The sequence below is a fragment of the Lithobates pipiens genome, unplaced genomic scaffold, assembly GCF_037356315.1.
Source record: "Lithobates pipiens isolate NorthernLeopardFrog02 unplaced genomic scaffold, aLitPip1_a1.2 Scaffold_3, whole genome shotgun sequence".
Classification (NCBI taxonomy): Eukaryota; Metazoa; Chordata; class Amphibia; order Anura; family Ranidae; genus Lithobates; species Lithobates pipiens.
In genome coordinates this window covers 107363882-107390224 of record NW_027507790.1, presented here as the reverse complement: position 1 = coordinate 107390224, position 26343 = coordinate 107363882, and the positions used below count along the sequence as shown (strand labels likewise).

Genomic DNA, 26343 nt, shown 5'->3' with positions numbered 1-26343 from the left:
CACAAAAAAATGGCCTGGTCATTAAGGGGGCAATTTCTTCCGGTCCTTAAGTGGTTAAGCTATGCTATACTTCAGTGCCCAGAAATCCTAGAACAAGCAAAGCTTTGCAGCCTCCAATGGCAGACAATAGGGGAAGAAGAAGCGATCCCATAACCAGGCAGCTCTGACAATGGCAGGGCCCCGCCCCCTCCCGCACACTCTGAGCTGTGAATGGGGGATGCAGTGACAGCAGTCAGAGGAGACTCTGAGCCAGGCTGAGCTCTGGAGGGCTGCACACAATACATCGCCACTGCCTAGGATCAGCACGAGACAAGCCAGCAACAGGACCCACCTACCTCCTCTAGGCATTGCATCGCCTAACTATTATGATTGAGAGTTGATGAAAATTCTGAGAACTTTTGTGGGATCTTCAGGATCCAGAGCAAGGGAGGAGAGTCATCAGAATCATCCAGGTAAGACTCATAGAAAGTAGGAGAAAGTTTCCTGAGCAGGCTGGGATAAATCCAGGAGGCAGATCTTGTATTGTGCATGCCCTATGACCATAGAATCTTCTTATTAGGGAGTAATAAACCTGATTGGGGTGGATTGTAGAAACTTGTGATGCTGTAGCTGTAGGGGTGATCCATAGACTTGTATTCACTCTTCTAGCTGGATGATTGGCACTTACCTCTATTGGTAATGATTACTGATGTGCTGACATACCTCTTCTGCTAATGTGATGCATTGATTGGTGTGAATGTGATAGATGAGTCTCCCTTGGCTCACTCAGCTACAATTCTTAGCCCCCCATCCATGTAAAGATCGGTGGGCTGTAGATAAGAATGGGGGATTATAAAAGATTGGCGCAGGGAGAAAAACGGGCTGATTTCCATACGCGCGCTTATTTCGCGTTTTATGTGTTAAATTATTAAAAGTGTTGTAAAGTTGTTGCCTGCTGGCGGTGTACTGTCCATCCACAGACCTCTCCCTCCTCGCCGTCCGCCCCTGCTTGCTATGCTAATTTTACAACTCTGGTAATGATGCACATTTTATAACAATTCTTTATTTCGAACATTGGAAAAAGTGCTTATTTCCTTTGGCGCACGCTATCGGACATTAACAGGAACTGTCTCATATCACGTTTAGGGCTCATTCGCACAGATAACCGTGGGGGGGGGGGGCGTAAAAACGGCGAATGAACTGTTGCGTTTGGTGGTGGTATTGACCACCCAGTGAGAGGTGGAGCAGAATTTTTGCCGCGGCATTTGTGTACAACCCTGTTTGCCCCCCCCCCCCCCCCCCATTGTAGCTTATGGACATGGAGCAGAATTTTTGCCGTGGCACGTGTACAACCCTGTATGGCCCCCCCACCCCGATGTTGCTTAAGGGGTGCAGATTCTGCACCCCTTAAGCAACAACGGGGTGGGGGAGACCCATACAGGGGTTGTACACGTGCCACAGCAAAAATTCTGCTCCATGTCTCACTGGGTGGTCAATACCACCACCAAACGCAACCCACCCAACGGGAGGTGGACAATACCACCGAACACAACCCATTCAAGTGAATAGGGCCACGCTGCAACTGGTGCAAATGTTTCAAGGTTGAAACAGGTGGCGAGGAGGCGAATTATCACCTCCCAGACGCCTGTCAACTACCCTCTGAAAAGCGATCCACTGTGGAGGGGCAGCGATAGCAAATGCGAATGAGCCCTTAAACTGCCCGCACACTTTTCAATCAGATTATTCTTTACAATGGCATTATTCTTCTTTAGGGCCAATTTACACTTTACTGTCTTTGTACAATCAACTTTAGATTTACCAAAACGTACTATGAGGACCTACCTAAGCTAGCCAGTCCATTTGTATCCAGACCCTTGTACTACATAGTTGTTGGAAGATCTAAAAGAGATTGTACAATCAGATTGTCACGTGTGTGCTGAGCTTTGAATCGATTTGGTGCGGCTGGTGCAACAACACACAGAAGTGGCGTAACGGCATTGCTGATTTGGCGCATGGAAAATGCACCTATATTTATAATACAATCCCCCCCATAAAGTCCGATGGAACGCCACTTAGAGAGCAGAAAGGACGAACGTTACTGTTGTCTGAAGAGCTTCTTTTGTGTGGCTGGTTTACTTTTGTGGCTCCTCTGTGCTCATCAAAGATCGGATTGTGCTCCTTGCATGCAGACACCATTGGAAGTAGATTGGTGTGTAAGAAGAGAAGACACCCATTTGTCACCATTTGTGACATATTTGTGAGTAGTCGATACAAATGAACATTGGTGAAATGAATATTCTGTAAGATCCAGATCCCTGCTGGGAGCGGTGCAATGACCAGCTTTTACTCTACTTTGGATGGGTTTTGTTCTTTTTTGATTATTTGCCTCTTTTATAATTAATCTCTTAATTATTTAATTAATAACTGTATATTAATCAGTAAGAGGTAAACTGCTGATAGAAAAGGACTTCTGACTGGTTACTTTGGAATGAGTAAATATTTAACGATTTTTCTCCACCTAAAGTACACGTGCAGACAATGTGAAGTAAACTATGACAATAATATAACATAAAAACAACAAAATATTGGTGGAATTTACATTTATCACTAAGGCATTGTTCACGAATTGCTTTAAAATCGTGGTTAAATGTGCAATGCGCAACCGGGTGGCATCATTCTTAATGGCACCCCAAGTACAGTGCGATTTTGCTGTAATTGGAAATCGTGGCAAAACGTACCTTTTAAAAACCACGTGAAAATCATTGCTCAGAAAGGAGCAGGAGCTTCTTTTGGGCAACAAACACACATAGTTGAGCCCCATTAAAGTGAATTGACTACCTTAGAAATGCGTGTAAATAGCACTTAAAAAAATCGTGAGCAGGAATGCTTGTTCCCAGATGTGCATGGAGCCTAAAGGATCTGATTGTACAATCTCATAGTTGCATAGTAGGTAAGGTCGAATAAAGACAATAGTCCATCCAGTTCAACCTGTGAATGTCAGTGTCGATAATCATTTTCCAAATCCCTATATGCTGTGTTCTTTAAGATCGATGTCCAAGAGTCTCTTAAAAATATGTATACTCCCTGCTGACACCACCAGTTGTGGAAGAGAGTCCCACATCCTTATTGCCCTGACAGTGAAATACAGCCTGATGAGTTTACTTCCTCTTTCATTCCCTGCAAAGGCAAAGCATAATGGACTACTATGCATCGCATAGTAGTCCATTATGTGTCACTTACCTGACACAGGAGCCAGCGAAGTCATCGCTGTCCCCTGTAGTCCGCCGCATCCATCTTCTTGGTGGGGTCTCACAGCTCCGCCGCTGTCATTCAGCGAAGCCGCGATGACGTCACTCCCGCGCATGCGCACGGGAGCCGTCACGCGTGGCAGCTCCATCATTGAGAATGCCGCGCTCAGTGCGCCTGCGCGCCGTAGACAGCAGTGGCTGTTTTCGGGCAAATATCTCCTAAACCATATAGGTTTAGGAAATATTTCTTGGACCTACAGGTAAGCCTTAATCTAGGCTTACCTGTAGGTCAAAGTGGTTTGTAAGGGTTTACAACCACTTTAAACTTCTCCTATAATCTCATTGTGTGGCCCTGTGTCCTCTTACGCTCCCTGAGATCGCCTTGTGTATGGTGAACCTAAAGCTGGTTATAGATGGTTCGAATCTCGACCGGTTCAGCAGGAACCAAGATTGGAACCATGCACAGGCAGGCTGATTGATCTATCAACTTGAGTACAACCATCGTGTTGGAATTTTCATGGAATTTTTGTCAATGGCTATAACCGCTAGCAATAATCAATAGCTTTGCGGGAGGCATTCAACAGTCAGTGCCGATGGGGGAATTGACTAATTTTCCTTCCCGCAGCTTGTGATTGCAAGAAAGTCACACCGACTATGGCCAGCTTAAATCGGAATGTTTTTTTTTTTAGAATCATAATTACCAACTGTAGCTTGATGCAGCACCAGTCCAATGCATCTGTCCTCCGCCGGCTCTAACACTGCGAACTGAGCGATCAAACGCCACCGATCGCTCCCTGAGCAGAGAGCTGGTGACAGTCACCAGCTCTCTGCTCTGCTCCCATCCAGTGCTCACCTGAATGCTGGGCTGTGGGAAGGCCGGAGCAGTCGGCTCAGGCTCTCAGAGGCTCTCGGTGCCAGTCCAGACATGTGGGCGGCTCCTGATCATATGTCACAATCTTTTTCCGACTCTGGACTGGCTCTGTGATGTCAGCCGACAGCAGACTTCAGCCCACTGTCTGGTGAAAACGGGTCACAGGAGTGCAGAATGGACTGCACTTCTGTGGTCCATGGGAGAAGTAAAGCCAAATGAGCTTTGGCTGTACTTTAAGAGTTTGTTAGTTGCTTGGCTCCTATGCTGACCTTCTGGCTTCTGAGTCTCTAAGCCAGAACAAGTGTACAGATTGGGAAAGTCATAGAAAAGTCAGAAGTCTTTATCTACATAACTCAGAGGATTGAAGCAGGAAGGTCAGCACCACAGCCAGGCAAATAGTATTTTTTAGAATAAGAAGTCAACAATGGCAGTTTCCACTTATATATGATTCCTTTAGGAGCCGTTCACATCAGCTGGTGTTACGCTGTGTATAACTTACACCCATCCGTGTGCATTGTGTGGGGGCATTGCAATGCTTTGTTACAAGTCATTGCACTGTTTACCATTTTGTTAACTTTATTGAAATATCATAAAATGACATTTCATTCAACTTTATGCACTTTATTGTGTTCTAATGCGGTATAGCGCTTCACTGCATAAAATTGCATCCAGTCCTACATTTTTCACTGCATGACAATGCAGCACATGGCTGCTTTAGGCTACCAATACCTGGCATCTAATTTTCCCACAATCATTTTATAATGGTATATTAAAACAGCATGAGGATTAAAAGTATCTCAGGGTACCAGTGTTGGGCAAATATCAATGAGGAGGTTTAGATTTGTTTATCCAGTTCATCAAAATGTTCTATTGATACTGCAGAAATTCAGAAATGGGCAATTTCCTCCCATGCCATATGACGCTTGTTGTGATGTTTGCGTTGGTGGTAGATGGGATCATGCACCAATGGCCTCACTCTGACCAGGCGGTGGATAAAGATTCTGCAGCCTTGTCTCTCCATCCTCTCTGCATCCTATGAAGAGTAGAAGCTGCTGGGGGGGGGGGGGGGGCTTTAACTCCAAAATACACATCAAAAACACAATAAAGTGCATATACATTCATTTTTGATGCATCTTGAAAGGTCCAAAATTGCACCGGGTCTCACCAAAAGAAGCATTTTCAAAAACAGACTGGGGAAAATTGCACAGGTACTAGACACTATAGCAAGAAATGGGATTCCTCTTGTAATGCGAAGTTGCAAGACTTACGAAAAAAAAATCACACAGGCCCATGTGTATGGGTAGCTTATAGCAAATGATAAATCAGTGTAACTTTTCTTAGGCACACCAAGTAAATGGACGATCGTTCTGTATACACTAGATGAGCTGACTGAACTTTGTTTGTGTTTACACCTGCTAGCTGACAGCTGGAGAGTCCTCCATGGAAAGCCTCCAACTGACCGGCCACACTAATGTCTTTTTTTTTTTCTATTTTGGCAAAAACATGGGAAGTCTTGAGCAAGACATGGAAAGTGAATGAGAAACACCCACTGTGGGGAAGCAGGTGTAAAAGACATTAGGTTTACTTCGGCTGTGTAATTAGTGTCATAGCAGGGACTACTAGGAGGGAGTAGTAATAGTAGAATATTGCAGGGGTGGAACCAAATGTCTACAATAAAGAAGGCAGATATATAACATTCTCTTGACCCTTGAAAAGAGCTCTCCACATGATGTGACACTCATATCAGCTGCCTCCCACTGCCACAAGATAAACTTTACCTCATGCTGTCATCACCTCATGCCAAATGTCTTTGTTTAAACCCAATTTTCATTCTGTACACACTATAGAATGTGAGATCAGTCTGCTTTAGTGGCTGGTTGTGCCCCTTGAATGTCTTTTATCTTCTGTCAGTGGTATTCAAACTGTGGCCCTTTGCTTGCCTTTCTCTGGCTCTTGGGGTCATAGATGCGTGCAGCCTATTGCATTAATTAGGGTGTTCACCCCAAAGCTCAAACACACATGAGCAGTAGAGTCAGTAGAGATTAAATTGGTGTCCGTAGTTTTTGCTTTTTATAATTTTATTTTGTTATTATTTTTTAAAATGTTATTATTATTTTTTTTTACAATTTGTTTTCACTGACACCACCGATGGGGCACTATTCCTCCCACTGACACCATTGATGGGGTAATTTTCCTCCTGATGATATCATAGATGGGGCACCATTCCTACCACTGACACCACCCATGGGACACTATTTCTCCCACTGACACCACTGACAGGGCACTATTCCTCCCACTGACACCATCGATGGGGTACTATTTCTTCCATTGACACCATCGATGGGGCATGCTTCCTCCTACTGACATCATCGATGGGGAACTCTTCCTCCTACTGACACCATCGATAGGGCACTATTCCTTCCACTGACACAAACAATGGGGCTCTCTTCCTCCTACTGACACCATCGATGGGGCACTATTCCTTCCACTGACACCAACAATGGGGGGCACTCTTCCTCCTACTGACACCATCGATGCGGTGCTAATCCTCCCAATAAAACCAATGATGTAGCATTGTCTATGTCCATTGGGCACAGTCTGGTCCCTCTAAAGAAGGGTAAGGAACCTCGGCTCTCCAGCTGTTTTGAAACTACAAGTCCCATCAGACATTGCAAGACCATAACAATCACAGGCATGACTCCTAGAGGCAGAGGCACGATGGGATTTGTAGTGTTAAAACAGCTGGAGAGCCAAGGTTCCCTACCCCTGCTCTAAAACCTGAAGGACAGTAAACTGGTCCTTTTGTGTACAAGGTCTGGAAACCCCTGTTCTACGTTAAGAAGGAACTAGGGATGTCACACTTAGATTATACAATGTGCCTGCCAAATGTCAGGAAGCCATGTGTACCCTTTATTTGTTTAATTTCTGCTTTGTTATTCTCCATACCATCATGTGTTGTCAAGTCATGCTTTATTTTTAAATACTGAAATATTATTTTTTAAATAGCTTTGATAGCTTTTACTTTAAAGCCCAATTTTGGGCACATGAAAAATGATTCCTTGCAGTAGGAAAGGGCAAACACAGCCCTCCAATGGGTGTACGCTGTAGTACGCCTTTGTAAACCAGGCCAAAAAGATCATTGGCATCATGCTACTGGTTCTACCAAATGGAGTTAGCTCTGGAACTATGCAGGACCATCAGAGGGGAGGTCAATCAGGCGCAGCTCAAGGTACTCTAGTTGAGAATGCCTGCTCTAAAATATATCCTTTTTTTTAGGTTCATAACAACCTACAGTTGAACAGTATATTCATGTGATGATGGTGGGGGTGAATTAAAAATCATTATGTGCCATGCTATATGTTTCGTTTTAGGCCCTGGAAACTCTTCCAGGGTACCTTACGTGAGCTATGATGTAACTACTTTACACCATTTGTACATTGATCTTATTTTCCATGGGGAATCATTCATTTGATGTCTCCACTGCTGTAACTAATTTTCTGTTGTCAGGGAGGGGTTCTTTGTGGCTGAAAGTGCTAAGCCTGATCTCTGGGAATATAGAAATGATTGTACAATGTTTCTTTGAGGAGAAACACTTTGGGCTTCATTTAATAACAGAGTGCAAAGGGAAATAACCCACATCAACTAATTAGATTTTAGCTGCAACTAAGAGCTGATACCTGATTGGTTACTGTAGCTGGTCTTTATTAAAGTGTTGGAAAACCTCAGACATGAAATATGAACAAAGCATATGCCTCTATAGAGTGTACTCGTCTCAATTAAAAACACTAAGTGTCATTTCTGTCTGGTGCTTCGCTCCTCTGCTATCAGCATGAATCACTTTTGACGAGTTTTCCTGAAGAGGTAAAAAGGTGACAGGGAAGGGAGCTCCAGCCTGTGATTGACAGCCTCAGCTTTGTTCCCATGTGCTGTGTGAAGGGGGGTGTTCCCTTCTCTCCAATCGTCTTTCAGCTCTCCTCACTGAGCTCTCTGGAGCAGTGGTCTCCGAATTGCGGCCTGAGGGGCCTTTGCTTGCTTTTATCCAGCCCCTGGGGCACTATTTTGATAGTCAATATCAACAATGGGGCATAATTCCCCCCACTGATACCAATGAAGGGGCAGAGTTACTTCCAATAACAACAAAGATGAGGCACAATTCCTCTAGATGATTGCTCAGTTCTCAGCCTTAGAGCTGGCGGGGGATGGATGCAGCATTGGATCCTAAACTTCTCTTTTAAAGTGTTCGTTCAATTTCAGCAACATTTCCCAAAAAGCCACATACCAGCACTCCTTTTTCAAATGCTGCATGTGCCCCCATAACACATGTAGCTGTGGGAGTATGTCCCTGCAAAAACCACTGGCTCCTCGATCCCCCTCCATCCTGCTGTTTGCAGAACACAACAATTGCACACCCCCAGAAAATTCTCAAGGCCCTTCATCTCCATCTCTAGCTGCAGTGGCTGAACTTGGCTAGAAAGAGACAGAGCCTGCTGCGCAAGCTTACAGTTCCAACAGCTCGGAGGAGCTGCTAGGGATGCACAATTCGTGCTGATGTCACCGCGTTTGTGCAGGTCCCAGACGGATGGGCTGCCACCTGAGAGCCAACTGGCTTATTTAATTCATGTTTTAACCACTTTTTTGTAAGTGCAATTGTTTTTTATAATAAACTTCATGTTGGAGATTTGACACTATGGAAGCCTTATCTCTACTTTTTGGAGCTTCATCTGATTGGGTCCTCCTTTAAGCGGCGGGCGCCTTCCAACTTGGTTCCACTAGAGGATAGAAGTCTTTGGCTGGGTAAAATAGCCACAAGCGGGATAGACCTTCTGTAATAGGAGGTCAAAAGGGCTGGTAAGTGGCAAATTTATACGGTAGAGGTTTTTCCTTTGATATTCACACTTTATTCTGGTGATTAGTAGCGCACCATGGGACTGTTTCTTACATCACTGTATGGACATTGTTTGTTTGCAGTATTGCTGTCTTCACTTATATGTCACAATTTAGCGCAACTTTACTTTTGAATATTGAATTTGACTGTGTGTGTCTCACAGAATATGTTGCTGCGAGTTCATTATTTGGGTTTATTTTTGGATAGCGCAGTACACACTATATACAGGGATGCACAATTGTAGCGTCCAGCCCATTCAGCAAATGGAAGGATGGAGGGGGATTGAGGGGTGGAGAACCCCCCCCCCCCCAAAACTGCATGTGTAATGGAAGGAGGTACAGCATTTGAAAAAAAAGGTGCTGGTATGTACTGTCCTGGGAATGAAGAATTACATAGGGGTCTTTTTGGAAATTTTGTAACTGTAAACTAATACTTTGTGAAATGTAACTTGTGACATTCAATAAAGTTCTAACAAAAAAATAGAAAAAAATAAAGTAAACAGTGTAATGCAACTGGATTGGTGCATTGACACTGTTTCCTGCCAGCGCATACAAGTGACCATGCAATCAGTGGCTGTGTTTAGAAAACAGAACAGGTCCATGATACCCACAGGCAGTGGCGGTGGGTCCATTAGGGGCGCTTGGGCGCCGCCCCGTCTGTGTACTATAGATTCATGCATTGCATGAATCTATCCATGGCCGCTGTAGACACCCCCTATGCAGCATCCGACCCCTTTTCGGGCACTGAGTGTCTGAATTATAGCAGCAGGGGGGTGTTTTTTAAGCACCTGATTAGAGCCTAATAGGCGTCAAAAAAGGTGACCTGCGAGCGCCATCCATTGCGCTTGCCCAGGTGTGTTAGCAAAGCAAATTAATATTTTCTTTGATAACACAGAACTGCCTCTCAGTCAATCAGGAGGCCCGGATGTAATACCGGGCACCTGATTGGCTGAAGGCACAGGCGCTCTCATTGGCACCAAGCAGGAAGAAGACACGCACAAAGGAGTCAGAAGACACACAGGAGCCATCGCCATGCTACCATCCCACAGCTCACCACCTGTCCCGCTGCCTGACCCACCACCACTTATGGGGTAAGTGCCGGGCAGACAGTGGGCGGTGAGGCACAAATGCTGCATATGATGGGCACAGTTGGCTGCATATGATGGGCACAGTTGGCTGCATATGATGGGCACAGTTGGCTGCATATGTTGGGCACAGTGGCTACATATGATGGGCACAGGTGACTGCATATTATGGAAATGTTTTTCCTGTATATTGAAGGCTGCATATTATGGGCACAAGTGGCTGCATATGATGGGCACAGTGGCTGCATATGATGGAGACAGGTGGCTGTATATGATGAACACTGTTGGCTGCATATTATGGGCACAGTTGGCTGTATATGATGGGCACAGTGGCTGTATTTGCTGGGCACAGAGTCTGCATATGATGAGCACATTTGGCTGAATATTATGGGCACAGGTGGCTGCATATGATGGGCACAGTGAAGCATTTGCTGGGCACAGTAGTCTGCATATGATGGGCACAGTTGGCTGCATATGATGGGCACAGTGGCTGCAATTGATGACACAGTGAGGCTGCAATTAATGTTTTGTTTCAGTATTTTTCAGAATTTTTCAGTTTGTTTGCGCCCCCCCCCCCCCCCCAAAAAAAATATTTGAGCACCAGCCGCCACTGCCCATAGGGGGGGATTTACTAAAACTGTAGCACACTGGATCTGGTTCAGCAATGTATGGTAACCAACCAGCTTCCACGTTTTATTATAAAAAGGTTAATTGAACAAGTGTAAGGTAGAAGCTGGTTGGTTACTATGCTCAGGGGCACCAGATTTTGTGTGCTCCAGTCTTAGTAAATCTCCCTCACACTATCACATACATACTGTAAGTACAGTTCCATGGATCACAGGTAACACATCATGTCATATTGCTCAGCAGTCTTCTGTAATCCTTTCTTTTTTTCATAAAGGTTACAAAGAGTTCATAGTGTTACCTCCTATTGTAGTGACCATCCGCCGATATTATCTGCTCCTATGTGTAAGCCTAGATTTAATGGAGAAGCATTCAGCCTGGCTTTCACACACTTGCAGATTATCTGGGAATGGCAGTAGCAAATTTTGATTTACTTAGCATGTAATTGTTAAAGAATGTCATTTTTTTAACTTTTGAAAATAAATGGAATTTAATAATTGGAAAGTCCATAATGTTCTTCCATCCGGATCATTTTACAAGTAAATTTAGTCATGATTTCGCAGGAGATTCGGTGCGCCCTCCTTTATACATTAACCTGTGAAAGCATGACATTTAGGAGCAGCCATGCATGCTCTTCCAATCTGAGCCTATATTTGCTTTCTCAGCAGTCACTTTGAAAAGTATACCTGTTAAATCAGCTTTTCCACTAAACACGAGCGCTGCTAAATAATGGAAATGTCTGCCAATATAGGATACAGTTCTTCACACAGATAATACAATATCAGCTATAAGGCTGGCCTAGCAGAAACGTTCACGTCACCCACACTACTGGGGAGAGGTTATAGGCAGTTGTGAGAAAATGCTCTAAATTAAGAATGTTTTCAGAAATAGAAGCATTAATAGTTTATTCTTTATCAATTAACAAAATGGAAAATAAATGAACAGAAAATAAACCCAAATCTATTCAATATTTGGTGTGGCCACCCTTTGCTTTCAAAACAGTGTCAATTCTTCTAGGTACACTTGTACATGGATTCTGAAGGAATTTGGCATGGCTGTTCCAAACATCTTGAAGAAGTAACCACAAATCTTCTTCTGTGTCAAACCCTTCTGTCTCTTCGTGTAATCCCAGACAGGCTCCTTGATGTTGAGATCAGGGCTCTGTAGGGGCCAAACCATCACTTTCAGGATTCCATGTTCTTCTTTATGCTGAAGATAGTTCTTAGTGACATTCACTGTATGCTTGGGGTCATTGTCCTGCTACAGAATAAATTTGGGCCCAATCACATGCCTCCTTGATGGCATGATGGATAAATATCTGCCTGTATTTCTCAACATTGAGGAAAGCACTGATCCTGACAAAATCTCCAACTTAATTTTTAGAAATGCAGCCCAAAACTTGCAAGGAACCTCCAACCATGCTTCACTGTTTCCTGTAGAAACTCATTTTTGTACCACTCTCCAGCATTTCAGCCAGGCATGTATAGGCCATTGGGACTACCGGGAGTTTCCCGGTGGGCCGATGGCTCAGTGGGCCACTCTGATGTAAGGGGGCTGGTGATGGGCCACTCTGATATAAGGGGTGCTGATGGGACACTCTGATGTAAGGGGGTGCTGATGGGACACTCTGATGTAAGGGGGTGCTGATGGGACACTCTGATGTAAGGGGGTGCTGATGGGACACTCTGTTGTAAGGGGGCTGGTGATTGGACATTCTGATGTAAGGGAGTGCTGATGGGACACTCAAAATGTAAGTGGGCCGGTCTGGGTGAAGTCCAGGGCCAAATTTCTGTCACAGTCCAGCCCTGCCTTCAGCGAACAAACTGCCTCCTGCTACAATCAAATATTTCATATTTTGACTCATCAGTCCAGAGCACTTGCTGCCATTTTTCTGCACCCCAGTTGCTCTGTTTTTGTGTATAGTTGAGTCGTTTAGCCTTGTTTCTATGAGGGATGGCCACAATTCTTCCATGAAGACCACTTCTGACCAGACTTCCCCAGGCAGTAGATGGGTGTTCTCAGGTCCCACTGGTTTCTGGCAGTTCTGTAGTGATGAAATTGCTCCGCATCTTCCGATGTCAAAGGGAAGTAAGCATGATGTGTCTGTTCTGCAGCATTAAAGTAGAACTATAGGCCCTCTCGGCTTCTCACAAGACCTCATGCTCTCTAGCATAAGGTCTAGTGAATGCCCCCCCAGAAACATAATTTCCTACTTGTGTGATTGGCTCTTTACTAAGATACAAGTCAGATTTCAGACATCCCCTGCAACAAAAACGTAATGTTTGATGAGATATTCCCAATAGGAATCACATCTAAAGGGATGCAGACACAACAGCTTTCCTCATTAGAGCCCTGCAGGTGCAGCAACTGATTGATAACTATGAAATCACTCCCATTAGATTCACTTACCACATACAGGTCACAGGACACAGACAAACACACAGGGATTTCTTCAGAATAACAAAAAGTTGGAATACAAAGTTTGTTAAAATCCTTGTATTGTACATAAATCACCCAGAGGGGAATTTTTTTTTGTTTCAACAGAAGTGGAGTTACGCTTTAAGCACAATGCCAGCCTAAGCCATTTTTTGGATGGCCTGGGGGAGAGCAAGTACTTCTGTCAAGGTTTTATTGCTGTGCATGATTCAACTGGGGAGATTTAACCTCACTTCTTGTCTCATCTATATCATATAATCTTTACTAAAGTGATCACATAATAGTAAGTACTAATGCACCATCTGAGGACCACGCGGGACCCCGTCATCACTCTATTTTGATACCAATTGGCCGTTAACCAACTGGTTGTTTCTGCAGCACCCAGGCTTTTCCCTGAAAGGAGTGTGATGGTAATATGGCCAGTGAACTCCCCAATTAGGATGGACCAATGGTTACATTAATTTGCTAATTCTCTCCAGTGTTTCCATGTATTGTTACATCGTATCTTGTTACAAAGACATATGTATTTCTCAGGATCCCCATCTCCATAATAGGGCATTTTACTACTGCTCATTGTAAATGAATGATCGTTTGGGCCCAACACAACAAACGTACCTGCAGATTCACTGGTTGAATGACTTTTGCAAATTGGAACTATTTACCTGGAAATATCAGTAGATTATATTCTTTGAATTTAGCAACATGTTTTACAGAAATATGCTTTTGACTTAGACTAGACAGCGTTCTTAACTAGACAAATGTAAAATTATAAGTATTTAAAGTGGAACTTCACTCTCCCAATCACCATTGATTGTTTTTAATCCTCATGCTGCTAGCTTTAGTAAATAGATAGGAAAGTATAGCATATTTACTGGTTTTAAACTTTTTTTTTTCTCCATTTCTTCAGTTACTTCCTGGTTTCTTGCCTTGGCAAATTATATCATATATCCCGGGAATCTTAAGGAGAGGAGGAGGGGTTTTCTCAGCTAAGCACACTCTCCTGCATGCATGTTAGAGCTGCACAATTAATTGTCAAGAATCGTTATTGCGATCTTGACTAAAGTGTTTCACAATTCTTTCTATGCAAAGAATTCTCTCTGCTCTTCTGAAGCCACAGCCCTCAAAAAGAAAGAAAAAACTGGGTAGTCTGCCAAGAATCAAAATATTCTTTATCAGTTGAACTTAAGTATAAACATCGTAACTATTGCGTGTAAGTGAAAAAAAGTTTAACCACTTAAACACTAAACCTTTTTCTGGCATTTGCTGGTTTTAAGTTACATTTTTTTTTTTTGCTAGAAAATTACTTAGAACCCCCAAACATTATATATTTTTTTTTAGTAGACACCCTAGAGAATAAAATGGTGGTTGTTGCAATATTTTATATCAACACTGTATTTGTGCAGCGATCTTTCAAATGCAATTTTTTTTTAAATTACTTTAATGAATTAAAAAAAAAACTAACCAGTAATGTTAGCCCATTTTTTTTTGTATAATGTGAAAGATTTTACGTCTGGAGAATCGTAAGGGAATCGCAATCTTTTTATTCTAAGCAAAAAAAATTGTGATTCTCATTTTGGCCAGAATCGTGCAGCTCTAATGCATGTTTGAGCTAAGGCCAGATGGATTCCAGGAAGTAAATGCTACATTAATCATTTGCCCTTATTAAAAATAGTTACGGCAAGAAGTGCTAGGGGGGGATTTTTCAAAGTCATTTCTCAACAAAATAAAGCATAGAGACATGGATGGATGGGGAACTTTGCTTTGAATTTTACAAATTAATTAAATAATGTTTTTGGTGTGTGGTGCTTAGATACAGTGAAGATCCTCTTAAAAATTGGTCAAAATCCTAAGATAGTATTTCAGAAATATGTTATTTATGGAGGGGTAGTCGGTGGTAATGTCACACTCCTTTGTGCCCCTGGTCTTCTAATGTAGTTCAAGTCCTGATGTCCATATACTGACAGTCATCACATAAAAGTGTGCATGGGTCAAAGTGCAGCACAAGGATTTTGAATTTAGATCAGTGCATTTAGTTTACAAAATGATGGATTAGGGCCACATTGGCACATCAGACGCCCAACTCTGCACACTCTCCCCAGATAAAACTTTATGTTGGATTTTCCTTTTAAGTACCAAATTGTTATCCAGCCAGTTGATTATCTATGATTGCACCCCTTAAATACAAGCGGTAAAATATAGATCTTACTATGAGTGTCCTGAATGCACGTTTTTTCCTTAAGCGTTTCTTATTGAGCCTCAATGGCCAACAATGGATGGACAATACAGTTGAAGTGACAGCTGTATAAAAGAAGCATCATTAATGGTTGACTGACAAGGTTGCTTATATATAGGGCTATAGTTTAAGCTAGCCTGAGGTCCCCAGGGGGGTTTACAAGTAGCCCAGTATGCCTTATTTAATAGGTCACAAAATATGTTTAACATATGTTTTGGTGTATTTCTGCATGACTCTTCACTGATTTGTGCCTCTTATAGAGATTGTGAAAAAAAAAAATAGTGATTGTTAAAGTTGAACGTTAAAAAACAACATTTAATTCAGCTATGTATTAAAAAATTTTAAAGTTTTTTTTAACATAAGTACATGAATTGTTCTTGATATTGGCCTCCTCTAATCTCCTGCACAGCAGCACGCTTGGAGGGAGAGATCAACACTTGAACTAATTAAGGTGTAATTACTTGGCATAGTGGGGTTGATTTACTAAAACTGAATTGTGCAAAATCTGATGCAGCTCTGCATAGAAACCAATCCGCGTCCAGGTTTTTTTGTCAGTACTTAACTAAACAAGCTGAAGTTAGAAGCTGTTTTAGCACTCTTCAGTTTTAGTAAATTAATCCCAGTGTTTTTAGTCTAAAAATGTGAGAATGCTTACAGGAGGAGAGATCATAGTGTGCTAGTACTGCTTTGCTGTCCAGTTACAGGCTGGGTCAGGTCTCTAATCAGACTTTATTGCTTGCATGATGGCTTGGCTGTGTCTGGCAGGTGTGCTTGGGTCACCAGATGAAACAGATCACATATATATATATATATATATATATATATATATATATATATATATATATATATGTGTGTGTGTGTGTGTATTTTAGTTATGCATTTAACTCTATTTGCTTGAAGTTTACCTTTATTTTATTTTACAATTAAAATCAGAACAGCTGAAATATATATGGTGTGGTCAGGGATGGGATCCTGCTATTTACTAGCAGCACTTTTCTTTCAGTGCACAGATACTTCTCAGCTGTCAGTTAATTACCAGCCACTCGTTGTTTCCACAGTGACTTAGCTGGTGACCATTAAAATGCTTCATTGGTCCAGCCTACAGCCAGCCCCTTTTGGCTATTTAAAGTGGAGGTCCATCCAAAAAAAAAAAAAAAAAAACCAACAGCTACACATACTGCAGCTGCTGGCTTTTAATAATAGGACATGTACCTGTCCTGGAGTCCAGCGATGTCGGCACTGCAGCTGATGTTTCCATACCCAGGAGTGTAGCCTTTCGGCTACAGGGTAGCTGACAGTGTAGCCTTTCGGCTTCATGCCGGGAACCCTACTGCACATGCGCAAGGCCCGCTCCTCTCTCCTACTGGCCCGGCGACAAGGGAAGGAAGAGGGAGGAGGAGAAAGCCCCAGCTCTGACGTCAATAGCCTTGGCAGAGGCTCCTGGAAGTGGGAAAGTCTGTCCCCCCCTCCCCCTGAAAGATGCCAATTGTGGCACCAGAGGGGGGGAGGAATCAGATGAGTGGAAGTTCCACTTCTGGATGAACTCCACTTTAAACAGGTTCGCTAATTTTCCCCATGCCCTTGTGTGGTCTATGATCTCCAGTGTGTTCCTGTGTATGACTTGGCCTGGCCAACGTCTCTCCCGATACCTGTTCCTGTTTTTTCTCCTTACTATGCTGACTTCTGGCTTCCTGACCCGGCTCGTCTGATTAACTGCTCTGGCATCCAAACCCTGGCTTCAGTTTTTGACTATGTTCCTCAACTGTGTTTTTTGCTATTTTATTAAAGGTGTGATTTTAACTGCATTATCTGTCTTCCCCTGGTTTAAAATTCAGGCGCAGATAAACATGATGGTAATGTTTACTGACATTTATAGTTTAGGACCAACTCATATGCATATCAAAGGCATGGTATGCTAAATAGCATCATATTACTTTCCTGCAATTCTATGTCTAACTTGCTGCCTTTCTAGGAGTTATTGCTTGAATGATTGTGCATCTCAGTTTTTTAACGTGGGAAAAAAATGATAATTTGGTTTATTGGGTTCCTATTGTTGTAACAACAACACAAATACAAAATACAGAAAACCAATACACCTATGTAAATGCTGCATTAGACATAGCTTATCAGCATCTAAAGTGATAGCCTGCACTGCAAAAGAGCTATCCCTCTAAATCGTATTGTGTAATTTAGATAAAAACAGACAGTTCTTTTTACAATTAGTTTGAGCGTCCCATAAAACTGTATGTAGCAACAGCTGCTAGATTCAAATTCACACTGGAAAATAACAGATGGACCTCTCACAATCTGAATATGATTGGCTACAAAATAAAAGCAGTTCTTAGTTTAGAGTCTGTACTAAAAGAGAGAATTTCTTTCCATGTATCTATTTATTCAAAAAAACACTACAGTTATCACAGCTATCCAGCCACTGCCTATTGTTTACATGGCTAAAAGTACAATTCAATCACAACTCTATGGTGGGTACATGGCTTATTGGTACATTAGGTTTCCGTGTCAAGACGTTTGCATACAATGTGGAGGGGGGGGGGGTTACTAAAACTGGTGCACAGAGGATCTGCTGCAGCTGTGCATAGTAACCCATCAGCTTCTAACTTCCATTTGTTCAATAAAGCTTTGACAATAAAACCTATAAGTTGATTGGTTACTATGCATAGCTGCACCATATTCTGTGTGCAGCAGTTTTAGTCAATCCCCCCCCCCCCCCCCCATTGTGTTTAAAGCCTCAAAAAAAGTAAAAAATAATAATTTACTGCCATACATGTCATGACCCCTAAACTTAATTTTACCATTATGCTTACCCCATCAAATACCCCCTCACCACCGGGACCCTACAACTTTCAGGATAAGAAACACATTTAGATTAGCCTTCCCCTAGATCAGGGGTTCTCAACTCCTGTCCTCAGGGCCCACTAACAGGCCAGGTTTGCAAGAGAACGGAAATACATCACAGGTGATATAATTTGCTGCTCGGTGATTGTAGTATTCTAGTCTGCATCTCCCCAAGGTAATACACAAAGCCTGTCCTGTTAGTGGGCCCTGAGGACAGGAGTTGAGAACCACTGCCCAAGAGCATACAACAGCTCAGTGCCAGGGTACACTGCAATGTTTACACCCTTCACATTGGCCTGAATTATTTGAAGCCAGAAAATGGATAGGAGCTGGTCAGTCTAACTACTACTAACCTTTGTCCCTTATGGACACACTGTCACCTTTCCCATTCAGGGCAAAGTGACGGTATCTTTGCAAAGGGTCCACCCTTACCCACTCTTACTCACCTTGCCAGTGGACCCCTACCACTCCTTCCTCCATGAGAACCAGTAACAATATCCAGTACTTCTTGGCATGGTGGGACATGTGACCTCCTCCTATGTGACAGTGCTTAGGTCTAGCATCCAGTTTTATCATGATCCCTAAATGTAACCTAACCTTTATGCTTCCCATTTCACTTAACACCTCATCAATGGGACACACATCATCCAACCCACTTCCTGAGGGTACAGGCTGTAATAAGCACAGCAAAAAATAAAATAAAGGCAGGAAGTGGAGGTTTTGGGGCAATAGCATCAGGGAGGAAGGAGCATCAACATTGTAATAGTAATACAAACAATAGTTATTTTTGACAACCTAATAAAAGCTTACTTTAATAATCTCCTTTAATGCTGTGAGTGCTGCCTGTCGTCTGTCCATCTCTTTCCACAACTTCCAAGATCCCCTGCATGCTTTGCAGTTTCTTCTCTGTTTTCTTTTCAATTTCTACAGACTACATATCCCATGGTACCTTGGTACCCGCAAGCAATGATTTCTATATTGACTATGCCTCCTAAAACTCCTCCTCTCAGCACCTCTGTAGTTCAAAATGCAGGATCTGTGAAACGCGTGACACAGTAGTGCCCACTGACAAGGTATAGTGAATATGTGTCACAGACTTCAAAGACGTAAATGTGTGGAAAGCTTCACAAAGTAAGGTTACAAACTTCAAGATTATTCAGATTAATAGGAGTAGACTAGAAATAGTTTAATACATTGTGGAAATGAATATATGATTTTGCTGTACATTTTGATCATAGATACACTGTAAACTTAAATCGGTTCTAAAGGCATGTCTCTAAAATAATCAACATGTTATACTTACTGGCTCAATGGTATGGCACAGAGCGGTATTTTCCTTTTCCTGGGGGTCCCCTGCTTGCACTCTCTGCCCCTCCTCTTCTGCGAGTGCTTCCATAGCAAGCCAGCCAGGCTGTGTGCATCCATAGACACACACAGCGCGGCTCAGCCCCGCTCCCACCTCACAGGATTTGATTGACAGCAGCAAAAGCCAATGGCTCTTTACAGGCCTATGTGCCCTGTTAAAGCAGGGAGAGAGGAAAGAGCCACTGCAGACAAGCATCGAGATAGATCGAGAAAGGACTCAGGTAAGTATTTATGGTGGTGGGGGGACATTTACATCAGAGAATGCATTAAAGCGGAGGTTTACACAAAAATTTAACCTCCGCTTTTTTTGAACACCCTCCCCATCCCCCCCCCCCCCCCCCCGGTGTCACATTTGGCACCTTTCAGGGGGGAGGTGGGTGCAGATACCTGTCAAAGACAGGTATTTGCACCCACTTCCTTCCGGGCATAGACTCCTGTGGGAGTCTACGCCTCTTTCTGTCCCACCGCGGGTCCCAGAGACAGTAGGGACCATTCTGACTCACACACGCGCAGTAGGGAACCGGAAAATGAAGCCGCAAGGCTTCATTTTCTGATTTCCCTAATTGGCGGCGGCAGCATCCGAGGACCGAGGGACAGTTCGGTCTCGGGTGCCGACATCGTGGGCACCATGGACAGGTAATTGTCCTTATTTTAAAAGTCAGCAGCTGCAGTATTTGTAGCTGCTGACTTTAAAAAAAAAAAATGTGTGGGACTTTCGCTTTAAGGTAACAAATGTCTTGCCTTTAGAACCACTTTAATCCTCACCCCAGTCGTTCAACTGTAAATGCTAGAATTTCTTTGGACAGTAGAGGCACTACACATGACAGTTGAATGGCAGTGAGTAGTAATCTGCTGTTGGTAAGCAATCAGGGCTAATGTCTAGCCTGGAATACAATACAATACTAAATACAATCCCCAAGCTCTACTGCTGGTGATGCTATCCAAGACTGAAGACTGGTGCTCATGGCTGGGATGTGCAGTCCATCAATACTTTTAACGTTGATAGATATAACCACTTGCTGACTAGGCCTTTTCTGGAACTTTTGTTTGCAAGTTTAAATCAGTATTCTTTTGCTAGTAAATTGCTTTGAACCCCAAACATATATAATTTTTTAGCAGAGACCCTAGAGCATAAAATGGCGATCGTTGCAATATTTTATGTCGCACTGTATTGTATGGAAAAAATACACTTTAACGAATTAAAAAAAAAAAAAAAAAAACAATAGCTACCCTAATTTTTTTTGTATAATGTGAAAGTTGATGTTACGCCGAGTAAATAGATGCCTATAGATAGAAATAGATACCTAACATGTCATGCTTTAAAATTGCTCATGGATTGGCGACAAACTACAGTACTTAAAAATCTCTAAAAGTGACGCTTTAAACATCTCTTGTAATAGAAATAAGCATGACAGGTCAAAAAGACCCCAGATCTCTCATTTTCCTTTAAAAGCAAAAGAAAAAAATATGTTTTTGACATTTTTAGTTTAAAAAAAAAAGTGTTTATTCCCAGAACTGAAAGTGACGTTAGACGGCGCTCTGGTCCTCCAAGTCCATAGAGATGAGTGGGGGCCATCTTGGCCTCACTTGACGTCCTGCCCAGCGAACAGCTGCATCGGATCACTTCCGGGGTCTGGTAAGCTCGGAAACAAACGGGAAGCAGCGGGAAACCTCTCCCGTCGCCTCTAAAAGTGATCCCGCGGCCAATCCATCCACAGGACCGCTTTTATCCAACGACCAATCTTCCACAATAAAAAAATGATACTGGAGTTATGGCAGCTAGCTGCTGCCATAACCCCGTTATTTAAAGTCGAAGTAATGAAGTATATTTACTGTGGGTGGTCAGCAAGTGGATAAACTGGCAACTCGGTGGACTTAGCCAATAAAGGATTTCAATGTTTAATGGCTACACAAGTATATCCAGTACATCCAGTAAAACAGTTCTAACGCGTTTTGCCTGCTGTTGCCTTACTCAGAGGAATGCATAGTTGCAGGCTTATATCTATCAACGATAATGTCCACCCTGGGTCTAGATTCCCATAGAGCTCCACATGGTCATGGGATCAGTTTGCAGACTACAACAGGTACTTGTAGGCCCCACATTATTACCTTAGAACATATTTAGGCCAGATCAGGTTCACTTGAAACATTTATTTTCAAGTTTTCTTTGCACATTTGGTTTAACAGTAGTTGTGTGATCTGTAACTTCATCTTTCTTCTCATCATTAGCCATGCTAATCATTCTCATGCATTCCACCAAGTTCTGGTATTCACTGACGTGTCTGGAATTAAGCGCCGGGTGTAAACTTTGATACAACGCAGATGGAAATCGCTCTTTACACCAATGAGAATCAAGTACAGTGGCAATACAGAGCTTATTGTATATAAAAACAGAACAAAAAAAAAAAATAAGTTTTACAACAAGTGAATGAAAGCAAGAGACTCTTCTATCTTCTGTAAGCCAAGACTAAAGCAAAGGCTTCTTTTTTTATGCATTTCTTAAAACCAGATAGTTACCGAGCTGTGCCAAGCAGTGTGGAAGGAGACAGCTCCCCTCTATTCATGTCATGATGCAAATCATTCTTGGGAGATCTCCACAGGAAAGGAATTCTCATTAGACCGCTGAGTTCAGTTATTGCTGCAGTGGATTTTAATTATCCATATAATTATATTCTGGTGCCTGCTCCAGCCCCTTTGTTTGAAACACTTCACCCTGTTCTTATTTTTAACTAGAAACAAGTCCCCTCTACTTGAATACGTACCGTTTTATTGCTGTTAAGAGCTGTAGATATTTCAAAACTTCAAATAATGGGCTACAGGGGTATTTGTCACAACAATGCTTAGGGGTTTGAGCGTGAAGTGGGATCAGATGCAAGAAACCCATCCTTCCATCATGTACTAATGTGTAAGTGGAAATATGATAACTTTTTTGGGAAGTAACCTAGATTATTTGTTATTTACACTATATTGTCAAAAGTATCCTAGCCCTTGTACACACGGTCGGACATTCCGAGAACAAAATCCGTCGGATTTTGTCCGACGGATTTTGTCCAAAACTTGTGTTGCATACACACGGTTGGACAAAGTTGTGAAAATCCGATCGTACGTAATGTGACGACGTTATTTCGTTACGATGGGACTACGTTCAGGCCAGTAGCCAATAGCTTTGGTCTAGGAATTTGATCTGAGCATGTGTGGCACTTTGTCCGATCGGCATTCTCTACACACAATCGGACAAAGTCCGATCGGATCATGTTGTTGGAAAGTTTTATAGCCCAGCTCTAAAACTTTGTCTGTCGGATATTCTGACGGAAACAGTCCGATGGAGCCCACACACAGTCGGATTATCCGACAACACGGTCCGATCGGACATTTTTCGTCGGAATGTCTGACCGTGTGTACAGGGGCTTAGACCTCTGCCTTTACACACACATGAACTTCAATGGCATCCCAGTCCTAGTCCATAGTGTTCAATATTGAGTTGGCCCACCTTTTGCAACCATAACGGCTTCAACTCTTCTGGGATCGTTGTCCACAAGGTTTAGGAGTGTGTCTATGGGAGGAAAGTTTGACCAGTCATCCATGTCTCTATGGACCTTGCTTTGTGCACTGGTGCTCAGTCATGTTGGGACAGGAAAGGACCATCCTCAAACTGTTCTCTCAAAGTTGATAGCATGAAATTGTCCAAAATGTCTTGGTATGCTGATGCCTTAAGAATTACTGGAACTAAGGGGCCAAGCCCAATGGCTGAAAAACAATCCCACACCATAATCCCTCCTCCACCAAATGATTTGGATCAGTGCACAAAACCCTATAGACACACTCCTAAACCTTGTGGACAGCTTTCCCAAAAGAGTTGAAGCTGGTATAGCTGCAAAGGGTGGGCCAACTCAATATTGAACCCTACAGACGAAGACTGGAATGCCATTAAAATGTATCTGTGTGTAAAGGAAGACGTCCTAATACTCTTGACAATATAGTGTATGTTGTTTTTCGAAACGCTAATTCTAATTGCTTCTTAAACTCACAGCACCTCTGCCTTGACCATGGTGTAACAGGGTGCTTGCTCAAAGAAGCCCGTCTTTACTTATCTCTGAAGAGAGTAAATGAATGGGAGCGGCACTCCAATCTCCTTTTTCTTTCTCTTACTTTTCTAGGTTATTTTATTCAAAACATCCACAGAGCAGCTACAGCCTTATTGTCTCCACCCAACACCACCTCCTCTTTGACACATTTCACCACAAAGGGCTTGATCATGACTGTATCGTGAGAAAGGTTTGAATAAAATAACCTGGAAAATCAGAGATTGGATTGCGTCTCCCTTTTATTCTCTATTTAGTTTTTAAAGCGGTCGTAACCCAAAAAAATAAAACCATTTCTTTAAAGCATGTTAAACCATATAGTCCTTGTGGGATGTCATTTGTCTTTCTATGCTGTAAAATGCCTGGTTGATCCTGCCTGTTCCTGTGTCCATCTAGGTGTGCTGACCAGGGTAATCATGGCTGCTGATCCATCTTACCATGGTCAGTTTATGTGCCTCTGTCATCGTCATCCCGCTGTGCTTAGTCTCTCCCTATCCCCTTCCCTCCCTGCCAGTCACTTACTAGTGTGTGAGCTGATTTTCAAACCCACCCCTTCCCTCTTACCACTATTCCATGTGGCAGTAAAGTTAGTTATCACAATTAATGCCAGCCCCTCTGACCACCCACATGATGGCAGAGGGGAATCTCAGCCCCTCCCACTGTAGTCCTTAGATCGGGGAAGGAGAGCAGCGGGCAGTCAAGTGACTGCACATCGGTGATGTGAAAAAAGGTATTTAGCTGCCGAATAAAAAAAAAAAAAAAACACATACAATGTGTAGTATGGCTTGTTATAAGGGGCTGGTAGTATTTGAGATCACTGACTTTGCAACCGCTTTAAAGTAGTACTACGGACATTAAAATATTCTTGTATTCTTAAATGAGCAGTATGGCCAAAGCCCTTTTGTTTGCACTTCTTCTATGAGTCATGGGAGTACACTTAGTTCTGCATGCTCTGATCTTAGCCCACGTACACACGGTCGGAGATTTTGCCAACCAAATCCGTCGGATTTTGCCCGTCGGATTTAGTCCGACGGATTGTGTCCGAAACTGTTGCATACACACGGTCGGGCCAAGTTGGCGAAAAATCCAATCTTTCAGAACGTGATGATGTAATTTTGTTACGATGGGACTACATTCAGGCTAGTAGCCAATAGCTTTGATGTAGGAATTTGATCTGAGCATGCGTGGCACTTGGTCCGATGAAAATGCTCTACACATGATCGGATTAGGTCCGTCCGGCCCAGTTGGTCGGGAAATATTTCCAACATGTTGGAAAATTGGGTCGGACGGAATCAGTCCGATGCATACCACACACAGTCGGATTATCTGACGACACGGTCCGATAAGACTCATTCCGACAGATTCTCCGACCGTGTGTACAAGGGCTAAGGCTGCTTCGTTGCGTTGCGGCAATTCGGAAGTGCTTTTCAGGCGCTTGAGAAGTGCTGCCCATTCATTGCAATGGGCAGGGGCATTTTGGGAGCACTGTGTACATATCCGAACGTCCCGCAAGTGCACCGCCCGGGTGTGAAAACACCCATTGTAATGAATGTGAGGCAGTTTTCAGGCGCTTTACAGGTGCTATTTCTAGCGCTAAAATGCCTGAAAACTGCCTCAGTGTAAAAGGGGTCTAAAATTAGCCGACAGCGGGCTAAAGTCCACTGTCGGCTGATGTCACAGAGCTGGTCTAGGCTCCACAGGGATCTCAACAATAATGTTGGTATCCACTAAGATTTCTGGCGGTTAGCTGTCTTAGCCTTTCAGCACATCACTGAGAACCTAAGCCACCGCTCCTGCTCCCTCCACAGTCCGACGCTCCAGTGAGCGATGGAGGCGCAGAGCACAGAGCAGTGGCTGATAGTTATTGCTCTGTGCTCACAGCAGACCTGAGTGATCAGCGGTCTTTGATTGCTCAGTTCTCAGTGTAGAGTGGTGGGAGACAGCTGCAGCATTAGATCGATGCTGCATCTACATAGGTGAATATGGTTTATTTTTTTCCAATCCTGCACTTCTCTTTTAACAAACAGCAATTATTCTTTAAAACATACCATTATTGAACGCTGTATCTAAAGGCATTGTGAAGCAATTCATCCTCAAACTTTACAGTGGTAAGCCTTTTCCCTTTCAATCAGCAGCTTAGCTCGCTCTGCTCCCCCATCCCAACAGTGAATCAGCAGCCTGCTGGCCTTTTCATTTTTGTGCATCGGCCATGTGCACAGGCATAGATATGGAAGATCAAAGTATTTCTCTTGTAAACATTTGAGGATGAATTGCTTAACAGTACATGCAGCTTCAAAGGTTAGAGAGGGCTTATTTCAATCTTATGTTACAAGTATGTAAATATTCAAAAGTTTGCATAACCCGGCCACAGGCTACATCAAATATTAGCTTCTGAAATATATCATACGCACAGGATAGCCTTGATACACATTCTAAGCAAGGCCTAAGTAGACTTCACTTCTCAAATTGAGCATAAATGAACTGTCTGTGTTGTCTATGGGAAATTTTATTTTCTCATTACTATTAAAAATATAAATTAATTTTATAAATCAAGAATTTGATAGCTGAGGAGAGGACATATAGTTATGAAAAGCTTGACGCCTACCATCTCTGTACATTTTTGCAAATTTCAGTCATAGTAGCTAAAGTCGTTCTGGAAAAGTTTATAGTTAACCACAAAGGC

The 26343-nt window shown here is 42.9% G+C and overlaps 1 protein-coding gene across 5 annotated transcripts in view; it reads left to right on the top strand.

The window, feature by feature from the left end:
• Nucleotides 1-200: 200 nt before the first annotated feature.
• MEGF10 (multiple EGF like domains 10) overlaps nucleotides 201-26343 on the top strand; it is a 179894-nt gene continuing 153751 nt past the window's right edge. For 2 of the 5 annotated variants that reach the window (XM_077462151.1, XM_077462150.1), the window contains exon 1: nucleotides 202-452. The gene's annotated coding sequence lies outside the window, so the exon portion shown is untranslated. Of the gene's footprint in view, nucleotides 453-26343 lie in introns of all 5 variants that reach the window. The other 3 variants (XM_077462149.1, XM_077462148.1, XM_077462153.1) reach the window with 2 other exon arrangements.